The sequence below is a fragment of the Cornus florida genome, unplaced genomic scaffold (genome assembly GCF_030987335.1).
Source record: "Cornus florida cultivar Cherokee Brave unplaced genomic scaffold, ASM3098733v1 CherokeeBrave_3.0.0_Hap2_Chr04, whole genome shotgun sequence".
NCBI classification, from domain to species: Eukaryota; Viridiplantae; Streptophyta; class Magnoliopsida; order Cornales; family Cornaceae; genus Cornus; species Cornus florida.
In genome coordinates, this window is record NW_026775574.1 from 28,878,985 (window position 1) to 28,890,295 (window position 11,311).

General features: G+C 37.6%; 1 long non-coding RNA gene across 2 annotated transcripts; it reads right to left on the reverse strand.

The window, feature by feature from the left end:
* Nucleotides 1–1,601: 1,601 nt before the first annotated feature.
* On the reverse strand, nucleotides 1,602–10,965 carry LOC132303078 (uncharacterized). 2 transcript variants are annotated; one of them, XR_009481085.1, is made up of 5 exons: nucleotides 10,816–10,965; nucleotides 10,566–10,632; nucleotides 3,586–3,687; nucleotides 3,403–3,495; nucleotides 1,602–3,270 (listed from the first exon to the last, which is right to left on the reverse strand). It is a non-coding gene; the product is annotated as an uncharacterized LOC132303078 (long non-coding RNA). The 2 variants fall into 2 exon arrangements; XR_009481084.1 differs by having other exon boundaries at nucleotides 3,387–3,495.
* Between the last annotated feature and the right edge of the window lie 346 nt (nucleotides 10,966–11,311).

An 11,311-nucleotide genomic window follows, 5' to 3' on the forward strand; every position in this document is an offset into this window, starting at 1 on the left:
AAGTTACTGTTATTCTAGAATTTAAAATTTGACCATACAAGTGATATTTACATTGCAAAATTTCATATTTGAACACAAATGACATTGCAAAATTAACTAATTTAGTGTGATATTGATTCATAGTCATTTTTTTTTTTTTTGTCAATCAGGCAGTCTTTTAAACTAATTTAAAAACCAATCACTTGAGCTTCAAGAATCAAAACTCTCATCCAATTTACAAAGATAAGGTTGGAGTTGAACAAGTTCCGAATAAGGGTAGTTCGGTATTTTTGTAATCAAGTGCGTACTTGTAATGTTCGAGGTGGTCGATCCAACGCCTATCTATCGACGAGAATTAATTACAAAGGTGAGGAAAGGAAGTGGGTGGGTTGGCTGACTGGAGAGATGTGTCCCACTACACACGACGCGTTGTTGTTGGCGGGAAAAATTTGGCGCAATGTGAAAATGACGTATCATTGAATCCATATCAAAACCTGCATTAATGATTTGAAAATTAACCATATTTATCTCAAAGAAGAAAGAAATATAACATAAATATAGTATGTCCTATTTTGAAACTATGTATCACAACTTTTATCCTAATATGCAGGGTTATAAATATTTCTCTCTGTGTTTTTTTTTTCTCATATTAATTGTCCATTAACCTAGAATAGTCTAATGATAAAACCTTTTACTTAACATTCAATCCAGATCCAAAGTCATATTATCTCGATAATTTTAGGAATTTTTTTTTCTGTAAATGCCTGGTGTAATGGGTGGGGGACTTTTTAAGTATTGACTGGTGGAACGACATTTGTTCACTAATAAATTATAAATTGTTTTATGAGACGTGACACCACTATATCAACAAAATAAATAAATAAATAAATTATTTGTCCGTAAAATTTAAACAATCAAATTTTTACTTTAAATTTTATTTTATGTGAAAAATAACCGCCACGGTGCCAATAGGCGGATTATTCCATAATGAATTAGATCTCTTTCCCTTTGTATTAACCAGCTCCTATTCCTGTTGACAGCTGGATCACTGGTGTCTAACCAAAAGGGAAGAAAAAAGTGCATTTTACAGCTTCGAAGTCCCAAGCTACCGATGCCGTCCTAGAAGAGACCTCGACTAATATCAGGGAGACCTGCTTTTCGGGACTCTACCTACACCATCCGTTTGCTCATTAGGTCAGTGTGAAGACAAGTATTCCTTGTCGACTTCCTTGTGTTACACACGGAATTGAAGAAACTAAACAATGGGAAAACATTAATTCTTATGTGAAGCTTATTCTTACACATATTGAATGTAGTATTGAGTTAAAGCTCAGCTCGATACAAGCTCATATAGAGCCTGTAGAGCTTAAACAATTAGCTCTTTTGCCAAGGCTGCTTTCCATTCTCTAATAGCTTCTCAAAGATAAACTTAATTCAATGCCAAATTATTGAATTTCAAATTTGTCATGTCGGACCCCTTCCATAATCCATCACCAGACATGTTAAAACATCAAAATCTCATCAAATTACTAACAACATAGTTATAAAGTGATGAATGGGAAAAAGACATCATATGCTTAAGATAGAAGAACAATCAAGCACAGATAGCAACACATATAAAGTCTGAAAATAAAGCAATCGACTATGTATATTTTGTTTTGAAACCTGATCCTGAGACATAAATATTAAAAATTCAGGAATCAAATACCTGCATTGCGTAAATATTTAAAAAGTCTAGGGATACCCAAAAATGTCCTAGGTATCACAGGTATCAAATATGGACTGACAATTGAGATGGTAGAATTATAATAATGAAGTTCTATTAGACAGGTTTCAGGCCCCAAATATATTTTACCAATTATCTCCAAAAGAGAACCTTCTGCATGCATCCATGGTTCTTCTGCAAGGCATTGGCGCCCTTTGTTGCCGGAAGGCCACCATCATCCTACTGAACCCCTATTCCTTCAGACCAGTAGCTCGTCCAACTGTAGGAATCAAAACCCATTTACTCCACCTCCCACAACCAATGTTCACATCTCTAAAATTTTGAACCCCTATTCCTTCAGACGTGCCACTCCCACTCCCAAACCCAACCGCACCCCCTCCACCCCACCGCCACCCTCACCCCCACCCCCTCCATCCACAACCCCGCCACTACCCCTCACCCTAATTACAATTCTGAAATCAAAGTTTTTTTGCTGAATTTAACGAATCCCCTTTCACCCTCACTCTTGCTTTATCCATTTTGATCGTAATGTCAACTGCCTTGGGATACCAGCTCTCGTCTACTAAAACCACTGATGATTTATGGAAGATCCAGCTAGATTTGCAAGAGGAAGGGAACCAGACAATGGAAAAAATTAGTGATGGCCTAAATAAAATGGCATCACCGCAACAAGAAGATAAATCAACTGAATTTATTCACGGCATTGCTATTGGTGTTGTGATTGCCATTTGGATTATAGCACTGCTTGTTGATCGCCAGAATTGATATTGTCCATGAAGGGGCAATGCTTTCTCTTGAAAGAAATGGATGCATGACTTTCCCGCTTTCTTCCCCTCCCTCTCCTTTTTGATTGAATTTGAGTGATTTGCTGCTTGGGATGGACCCGGACTTCACTCCACGTAAGTTGACATCCGTTCAATAAGTTGGGAAGAAGCAAAACAGAATATTCGAGCCTCCACCAGGGACAACGCCCAGTTCATGATCTCTATTCATTTGATTCTCTTTGCCCGCCCCTTTTGTTCACATGGCTGCTTCACTGTGCAGTTGGTAAGGAATCTCCTTAAGAAGTGGATTGCCCAAATCAACCTGATTCAACGTTGGGTTGGTTGGACAGGACAAGTGCTTCATCATTTGATCCAAAATAATATCATTTAAGGCTCCGGGATCCGTAACTTTCGTTTTGGGTACCTCCCTCTAGATAGAGGGATTCTCCATGGGTTCTTTAGCTTAAATAAGAGAAGCTATTACAGAGGCTTTTAGAGCAAACCTCGCTAAGCAAATCAGACCGTGTTCATAATCTGGAGTAAAAGGATTTGAACCTTTGCATGAGCAGTACGGACGTAGATGATATCATCACGACCTCTCTTTTCGTACCGCTAGGGATGCGCTCTTTCTTCTGCTTCCACAACCCGGGAAAGCTCCGTCGCTGGATCTGGATCCAGATCTCGCGCCTTACAAGTTCTCCTCTAGAGTGAGCTTTCCTCTTGAATGCTTAGAACATGATCTTTATTCCAGCCTATTCTGTAATTTTCAGAAATTGTGGGCTTTTTTTTTTTAGTGTTGTCCTGCGCATGAAAAGATGAAAGATTAACTTATCAAAAAAAAAAAAAAGTTCTGTCCGACAGGTTCATAATCTCTCGCCATTTCATGTGCAGGAAAACACTAAAAAAAAAAAACGCACAATTTCTGAAAATTACAGAATAGGCATTCAAGAGGGAGAGGTAGGGGAAGAAAGCGGGAAAGTCATGCATCCATTTCTTTCGAGGGAAAGCATTGCCGCCTTCATGGACCTGAAAATTTTTGAAACAGAAAGTGAACTGAGCCAAGTCTAATAGTGTTCAACAGATATCAGGAAAAGCCACTAATAAGCAGATACGTACAATATCAATTCTGGCGATCAGCAAGCAGTGCTATAACCAAATGGCAATCGCAACACCAATAGCAATGCCGTGAATAAATTCACTTGATGTATCTTCCTGTTGCTGCAAATGCATTCCAATTCAAAAGAAATAATAAGTCCAAAAATGAGAGAAAAAGTAAAAAGTGCAAGGTTGCGAAAGTTTCTAAAGGCCTTTAGTGTTGGGGATTGAAAAACAGCAATTGCTCAATTTGAAAAACAGCATTGTCAAAACGACATCTGTTGAGTTTCCAAAGGCCTCTAATCTCTCTTTTTTTCTTCCCTCACTGATTTAGTTATTTACCCTAGATTTTGTACCATTAATTTCACAGCAATTACAGAAGTTAAAGTATATTTAGCGGTTAGCAATTTTCATATATATATATATATATATATATATATGTTGTACTTGCTACTTTTTCTATATACATATACTAGTATAAATGCACATGGGAACCTCACAAGTATAGTACTAATAGACATGAACATTGTATTACAAATAATGACCATTACACAAAATACGAAGGCCCGATTAATTTAAGTTTCAACAAAAAGAAACTAATGCTATGTTTGGTTAGAGGGAATGATTTAGGAGGTATAGATGAGAAGGGAGATAAAACCAACTTTTTCGTTTTGGTTGGAGGGAAGGGAAATGAGGGATGAAAGCAAGGAGTGATGAAGCATTCCTCCTTGCTGTATTTTTCTATCCCAATATTGGGGGAAGAGGAGAGAGAAAGAAGGGATAATTACAACAAATATAAAATTCCATTTTTAATCTTACCAAAAATTTGAAAAAAAAATATGTATATAAAAACATTTTATTCCCTTCCATCCAACTAAACAAAAAAAGTGTCACCCCATCTATCATTTCTATTATCCATTCCATTCAACCAAACAAAAAGTGTGGGAGACATTTTCCCTTCCCTAGATATATGCTTCATCCATCCCTTCCCTCTCCCTTCCATCCATTTTCCCATCCCTCAAACGAAACGGAGCATAAATATCCAATCAAAAATATTTTGTCGAATTAACAATTAGGTTTACTACTATTGAAATTTAGTGATTAAGTTGGGGAATGGATTGGTCATGCCCACTAATTGAAAGTCATAAAATAGATTGGAATACTTGAGAACAACCACGTGATGAAAGGCATAAAATAGATGCATGGACTGATTCAATTTTCCACCCGGAAAGCTATGGAGGAGATATAGGTGAAGATACCTGGGTTGATTTGAATCCAACCTGTGGTGAAGCTATAGATAAGGACCATAAAAACAAAAGTAGTTCATAAATTATTAGTATTAATAATTTTAAATTCATCATTCTGTATTTGATCTTGCAAATGAGGAAGGGCATCATTGCCAAGGGCGGATCCAAGGGTGGGCAAAACTGGGCTTCAGCCCACCCCAAAAAAAAAAAAAATTTACCATACTACTTTAAGTCCAGCCCCAAAAAATAAAAAAAAAATAGTAATGGTAGCCCAGTCCAAAATTAGCCCACCCCATTTAGAAAGGCTAGATCCGCCCTTGATCATTGCCTATTTTAATTTATAAAATACTCTACAAGATATGCAACAACCTTGTGAAAACTGAAGATTATATTAAGCTGCACAATTACAAAACCTACCGTGTGTACAAGAATTACTTACAGTTCAAAGAAGAAAGTATTTTTCTCCTACAACATTCAAAGCCTTTCATTATTACAATCCTTCCTTTTTATACCTCTTTCATTCTTACCCTAATTTTTCTAACTTGTAGCTATAGTTAAGGACCATAAAAACAAAAGTAGTTCATATATAAATTATTTGTATTAATAATTTGCAATTCATAAAACTGTATTTGATCTTGCAAATGAGGAAGGGCATCATTGCCTATTTTAATTTATAAAAGACTCTACAAGATATATAACCACCTTGTGAAAATTGAAGATTATATTAAGCTGCACAATTACAAAACCTACTGTGTGTACAAGAATTACTCACAGTTCAAAGAAGAAAGTATTTTTCTCCTACAACACTCAATGCCTTTCGTTCTTACAATCCTTCCTTTTTATACCTCTTTCATTCTTACCCTAATTTTTCTTACTTGGGGCCTAAGCTTCGATCTCATGGGCCTGGACCCTCCTTCTTGACCGTCCTTTCTTTTAGGGCCTCCCAATCAAGTGATTGTTCCACACAATTCATCCTGGGCCAGCCAGTCTCGCTTTGGCCTTCAGCGTGGTTGGCCCATATTCTGTGTGATCTGTCGCTGCTTACATGTGGCACACTAAAATTGGTGACATGTCCTGCCCAGATGCCATGTTTTCATTCGGGGATATTTTCGCCCCTCACCTTGCCCCCAATTTCATTTCACACTTTTGTGGGGATGAAATTTCAAATGCTTTTTGGATCTTGTCATAATCATGGCTTTAATGGGAGCGTGTGCCTGCGGGTCTCGTGCGGGTCTTTTCCAAATCTTCTTAGCATATCAGACTTCACTATTTAAGAAGGGACAATGCTTGAGTCCTGCATTATCAGGACAATTTTAGTCCCGAAAACTGAGTTCATCCAATAAGAGGCTAACAACTCTATTCAACTCTAAAAAATACAAAGTATAAGTTATACCCATTTACTTAGGACTAGACCCTACAGATCATTCATTTCCTTTTTGTTTCTCTCTGCTATGTCTCCATTTCTTTTTTGCTTCTCACATCATGCTCCCGTGTCCCTAGGTCTTGCCCTCACCACATACTGCAGAATTTGTCGAATAGCAATGGAGGTGCTAAAAATGTAAGATTTTTTTTTTTTTTTTGCATTACAATGAATTCATGTTCTTTCCTTGAAGGTTGAAATTTGGAAGAAAAACCCTTTTCACTTTTTTTTTTTTTCTTCTTAAAGAAGAAGTGATTGATCAGATAACAGGTATAGAACATTTCTTCCCTTTGCTAAAGAGCATAACTATATATATATATAAATAAAAAATAAAATTGAATGAAACTTCACCCTAAAACTATCAATACATTTTTTTATCTAATCAAAATGAAGAATACCATTTAGGAAATAAAAAAATAAAAAATAAATTTAAAAACAAAAGGAAGAAGAAGAATATCCTTTTTTATGGAAAAGGAACCTAAATAAGTATGAGAGGAAAAGGAAACAAACAGAAACCTTTGTTTTTGAAAGGAAAAAAACCCAAAATTTGAACACAATTAAGCTTGAATTAAGCTCGTTTTGAACAAAAAATTCAACAAAACCCATACTTGATTTAAGCTCTTTGAAAGAAGAAAAACAATTTGCACTGGAAAATATAATGTTTGAACATACCTGCTTCAAGAATGTGAATCAAGAAAAAAAAAAAAATGTATCAATCATTTGCTAAGACCATACCACTGTCCGAAATCAATGAACTGGATTCGATGTTTCCTAGAGTTTGGATTTGTGAATGGAGGCGACAATGTGAAACGGGGATGGGAGCATGATGTGAGAGAAACAAAAAAGAAATAGACATACGCACATGGGAGGAGAGAGAAAAAAAAAAAAAGGAAATGATATATCGGGTATAATCCTACGTAAATGGGTTATAACCCATGTTTTGTATTTTTTTTAGTTGAAGAGAGGTGTCAGCCTCTCATTGGGCCAACTCAGCTTGCAGGACTAAAATTGTCCTGATAAGGCAGGACTCAAGCATTGTCCTTTAAGAAGTCTCCTCCTTAGCTCTTCTACTTTTTTCCTTATACAAGATTCACTCCAGATCTGATAGAGACTTTTCTACAGCGATCTCTCCTTCCTTCCTCGGTGCATTTCCGGTGATCATCTTTCCCTTACTTCAAGGCCAGTTTTCTTCGCTTTTTCCTACCTCAAAACCTTTTCTTTTTTCTCTCCAGTGGATTTCTGGATTTCTTGTAATCGCCATCGATCTTGATGCGCTTCGTGTTAATTGCTAAATCCCCAACGATGTTTACATTAAACACTACCCCAATGACGCAAAGTTCAAGGTTGGGGAGGGTTTTACTCCCAGTGAGATGATCTTCTCTGCCCCTCAGCTAGGGGTTTTTGGGTTTCCTCTACATCCCCTGCATCATTTAGTGCTTAATAGGCTCAAACTCGCCCCGCTACAAGTCAACCGGAACTTCTTTAGGATAATTTCCATGCTTCTCATTCTAAATCAGAGGTAGAGTCTTGACATTAGTATCATTGATTTGCTTTTCTGTTATAAGGTGTGTAGAATCCGCCTTAAAAGTAATCGATACCACTTTTTTCCTATCTCAGGTCGCGCAATCTGCGCCGATAACCCCAACTATGGAAAAGGATGAAAAGATGATCGCATAATGGTCTGGGGGAATTGGAAGACCAGAGCATCCGAGTCTGCCCTAATCCCCTCCTCGTTCAGGGAGTGCACTCTCTGAACATTCACCCCCTTAGGAAGCATAAATGTGTGTGCGCGCGCGTGCACGAAACTTGTCTTGTCCGCTTCTATAGATTTATTTGTCATTTTGTTGGTGTCCCCACAGATCTCTTGGACTACTCCATCGCAAAAGGAAGGCTCCTCTACCTATGCCAAAAAGTGTGGAGCAACGTCTTACCCCGACGTTCGGCAGAAGAGCCGCCGGATAGGGGAATGTGAACCAGACTCTACAACCCAAGAAAAGTCTTTGGGGAAAAGAATAGCAGACGGCAGATCTGGAGGTTCCAATCAGGGCGCACCAGCACGCATTCAATCGTTCATCAACCTTCTTCTGCCGTTCATGTTCAGGCTTCTCGATCAGCCCAAGCAGTTGGCTCTGGATCCTTTGCAAGGGATACTTCTTGTTCAAGCGAGCCATGGGCTCCCAAATTCCTAAAGGTTGATGGGTCCTTCGTGACAGCTGAGGACACCATGTTCAAAAATGGGCCCATCGCTCTGTCCTATGCCTGGAACTTATAGATTCCTGCAGACGTTCAGGTTCAGAAGGAGCTTTCCAGGCATGACCTGTTTGCTAGGGTGTCTATCTGTGCAATGGAGGTGAGAACTCCCCCATTCATCATAATTCTTTAGTTTCAGTTTATGTGTATTCTTTCGTTCACCTGTTGTACTTAGATTCCACTTCTATCCTTGCAGACCATGTTCGGGATAGCTTCTCTATGTCACACCGTTGAGGCTGGTGAACGTAAGGTAGCAAGCTTGCACTCTCAGAAGAACAAGTTGGTTCTTGAGGCCAACAAGGTGGTTGTTCGACACCAGGAACTTGAATAGAAATGTACTGCGTTGTCTAGTGCCTTGGAAGTGGAGAAGGCGGCCAGGATGGCCGCGGAAAAGAAGGTTGGCCCATCTGTGTGTGCTGTCACTGCTTACACATGGCACGATATGATTGGTGACACATCCTGCCCAGAAGTTGTGTTTTCATTGAGGAATATTTTCGCCCCTTCACCTACCGTCTAGGCCATGATGTCATATGATACTCAAAGAATATTTCAAATAGCTACTGTACCAAATGCAAATTTAAGCTTGGTCATGGCCGTTAAACTCTTAGCCTTCTTAACTGACTGATATGCTACTTTTTTTCACTGGTTTGTGACCTTAAAACAGTTTGGTACACAAGTTCCTCCCTTGAACAATTTAAGGTCTTTTATAAATATCACATGTAGGTGTAAGAACTATGTACAATCAATAAAGTGCACTCACATCTTTGATTGAGCAGAAAATATTTATCTACGTATATTATTTCTTCAATGAATTCTTTATCACCTTTCATCCGTATAAAACTTCCTCCATCCGAAATAAGGCCAGATATCGAAATGTTATATCTAAAATAACATCATGAAACATATTGAAACCTTTTTTTGACATGAATCCCTTGTGAAACCATTTTTTGAGATTTCCAATAGATAGAAAGTTGCACCTATAATGTTACTTTATAAGAAAATGTAGTTGTGCTACCAATATGAAACATTTTGAAATTAAAATAGTTGCAACACCTATATATATACAAACTACTAAGCATTCCAGGAAAAACAACAGAAAATTAAAACTGATACGTAATCAAAAATTTACTTTTATTTCATGAAAAAACTAATTTTTTTGGACTTCTACTGAGAATTAATGTTTAAGGCTGCAAAAATAACAAAAAAGTTGAATGAAGTTGTGCATGGACTGAACTAACATATATGAGGTTTCACGAGAATATATCACATTTGAATTAAACAACTCTTGCATAAACAAAGAAAGTTGAAAACCCGAGAATAAATCCTCAAACAAATGAAAACAACTGGTTCTGTGGAAAAGAAATTCATGTTGCTAAGAGTTTTTGTTAAATAGAATCATTTGCAATGTGTTAAATTAAAAATGAAGACATAGAAGATAAGAGACAGGGCTCGACCAGAATTTATGTGGCATGAAGTAATTAGAAATGATTTAAAAAGTTAAAAATAATAGGAGACATGCCTTGTAATAGAAAGAACAGAAAAACAAAATTCATATATAGTAATAGCAAGTAATGCAATTCTAGAAACTGAATTAAAGAATCACGCATTACTAGCATTTCCTTCAACTTATAATCAAAAGCACTGGGGCGTCACATAGAAGCAAATACTTCATTCTAGTTAGGACATAACAAGAATATCCCTACCAAAATATACCAAGAAAATCTCAAAAATAACACTACCAAATAAACAGATCTGATCTGAACTAACCTCACAACCACATCTTATACCGGTGTATTTTGTATCAAAGACCTCTCAAGTATTTCCCATGAGATGACAGATAAATTTAATAAGTATTTGAAATATCTATATAATTTATATTTAACACTTAAAATTCAGCTCTTGAAATTTTTAACCCTTATATTTTAATGTTTATCAAACTACAAAGTAGAATCACAAGTTTGTTTATACATAATTTTGTTTTTGATAAGTAAACAGGTTTGTTTATACATAAATAAGAGTGCTCTTTCATTTTTTCTACAAATCATTTAACACGATCATAATTTTAAATGGACTTAAATACTCACGGGTGGTGCCATTTTATTTAGGCCATCACTAATTTTTCCATTGTCTGGTTCCCTTCCCCTTGCAAATCTAGCTGGATCTCCCATAAATCATCAGTGGTTTTAAAAGAGGAGAGCTACAAGAAAGGCACGTAAATACAAATCATCAGTGATCTTTATTTCTGCACTAGAGTAGCCATATGTAGTAACTACATTTGTGTGGGTGAGCGAGTGAGTGAGAAGGTGAGTGAGAAGGAGAGCGACAGATATATACCTGGTATCCCAAGGCAGCTGACATTAGATCAAATTGGATAAATCAAGAGTGAGGGTGAAAGGGGATTTGTTAAATTCAGCAAAAAAACTTTGATTTTAGAATTCTAATTAGGGTGAGGGGTAGCGGCGGGGTTGTGGATGGAGGTGGAGGTGGGGGTGGCGGGGGTGGGGGTGGGGGTGGGGGTGGGGGTGGTGGTGGAGGTGGGGTTGGTGAGCATGGAGGTGGGGGTGGGGGTGGTGTTATTGTATGGGTATGTTACTGTCAATTTCACACACACATAAACCCAGCAAAGACAGGCTAATTGTAGCGATAAAAATAGCAAAGAAAGTTCGGTGATAAATCCGGAGAGCTCTACGCCGGTGTACCTCAGTTCCGGTGCCGGCAACAAGCTCCAACGACACCCTAGCAAGACGACCCACCACAACAATTCGATCTTAGAAATGTCCAACGTTTCGATGAGAAAAAAAAAAAAAAAAGACTCTCAGGCCCAGCCAGA